The sequence below is a fragment of the Hakea prostrata genome, unplaced genomic scaffold (genome assembly GCF_041222555.1).
Source record: "Hakea prostrata isolate BN-2017 unplaced genomic scaffold, UWA_Hpros_2 contig_46, whole genome shotgun sequence".
NCBI lineage: Eukaryota > Viridiplantae > Streptophyta > Magnoliopsida > Proteales > Proteaceae > Hakea > Hakea prostrata.
This window is the reverse complement of record NW_028291165.1, coordinates 119,914-122,027: the sequence shown is the minus strand read 5'-3', so window position 1 is coordinate 122,027 and position 2,114 is coordinate 119,914.

Here is a 2,114-nt window from a genome sequence, read left to right as displayed (position 1 = left end):
CCGACGATCCTTTCCGGTATCCTTCACACTAGAGTCCTCATAGTCCCCGACTACGGACTCATCAACCCTATTGATCATCCACATATGGTAACGGGAAGCTCTCACGTCCTCTCACAGGTTGGTTACCGGTCATAAGCGCCCGTGAGCCCAAGTCTAACCATATACAACCCTACCAATAAATGGCCCCCACAATGTGATTCCTGTCCTCTCACGGGTTGGTTACCGGTCTTGAGCGCCCATGAATCCCCATTGCTACCACGGGTCGTTCGGTCTCAATACCCCTCCGATTAGGGTCTGACATAACAGGACATCCTAGCCAAACACTACTAGACAATCCTAGATATGTCATCCAACGGTTTAGGAAGGTGTCCGAGGGGCATCTCCGGAAACATCCCATAATATTCCCGTAGTAGTCCAAGAACAGAAGTGTCAAAAGGACACCTCTCCTTTCCAAACCATACTTAAGCATACACATGCATCAATTCATATCATCACATATATGGTAACCTCATATATGGAAAGAAATCAATAATTGCAATCACCTTGTATATAATTGGTAAGTAAATCATACATGAGTCAATTCAATATGAATAAGTAATGCTACTGTAATCAAAGTTATGCAACAGTAGTATATCATTGTAAGAATCTAATTTAGGAATCATATCTATGATATTCAAATATAGAAACTAGATTCATGCTATCTATGTAATTAAGGAAATAACCATCCTTACCTTTTATAACTCGCAAAGGAATCCTAAGAAGTCATGTAAGATCTCGGCAAACTTGAGAAGAAGGTCCTAAACAAGTATATACAACATATTAGGAAAGATCCCTAACAGAAAAGATACCAAAACATCCAACATAGACCAATTCGGAGTTGCTGTACTCATTGGTCGAGTGGATTGGTCGACTGTCCAAGGACCAATGCATGAGGGCCCTATAAAATCGGAGTTTTAAGATATGAAATCCGAATTTGGTGGTTCAAAAGGGTACTAATCAAGGGGTAGACTACATCAGTAGTATTCTAACATATAGGGGACCTCAAAACACCAATCAAATCAAGATATCAAGATCCAAATTAGGAAACAAAAAGTTACCATAATTAAATCAACCATGGATCTTGATGAATTTGAAATAGAAAACAAAGACAAGAACAATAGGAGGATGGATCATTGCTTCAGGTAAAGGTATCATGAAAACATACTTAGATCTTCAAGGAACAAGGCTTAGAAGCATAAATCTAAATAAGGAAATAAAACCTACCATATATGTAACTACCATGCATCATGAAGAACACATAGTAAGGTAGAAGAGAACACTAGAGATCTATAGATTATGGATCACGGAAGGAAAACACAGTAGTTAACTACTAACATGATCAACATAGAAGATCCAAAGAGATCAGAATTCAGATTAGAAGTTTAACAAAGATTAGATCATGATTTGATCATGATTCCTTCAAAAGCTTGCAATGATCATGGTTAAGATCATTGTTCTAGTCTCAAATCCTTAGGATGATCATGAGAACATGTTCAGAGATGTTTGCAACAGAGAATGCAGCATCTCTTCTACTGTCTCAACTCAAAAAGGAAAGAAAAACAAAGATGGAGGAGAAGAAGAGAGAGTAGACATACCTTTTGATGCAAAAGAAGAGTTTCGACGAAGATCCGTCAAGAAAACACCAAGGATGCAAGAGAGATGACTTGCAGAGGTCTTTGGTTCGTCCAGAGGTTTGGAGGCAGCAAATACGAAGTGGACTCGAGATTGGACTTAAATAGAGCAAGAACAACCTAATTGCCAAAGACGGCACTCATTGGTCGAGTGGATTGGTCGATTGCGACCAATGCCGACAAAGAAGACCAAAACAGGGAATTGAAGGTCCAGATCAAATCCAATCCTAAAGGGGTTTTGCACACAAGTCAAGTGACTTACCTAATAGGTAGAAATGCCTTCAAACCAAGATAGAGAGCACTCCAAGTCCATCAACTAATCAGATCTTCATCAGGATTCAGTTTCCAAAAATAGAACCTCATCATCAACTTTCATGGATTCAAAGCCAGACACCAAGTCCTCCACTGGGATGGCCCAAAGCTAACTTCTTACTTTACTTCGGG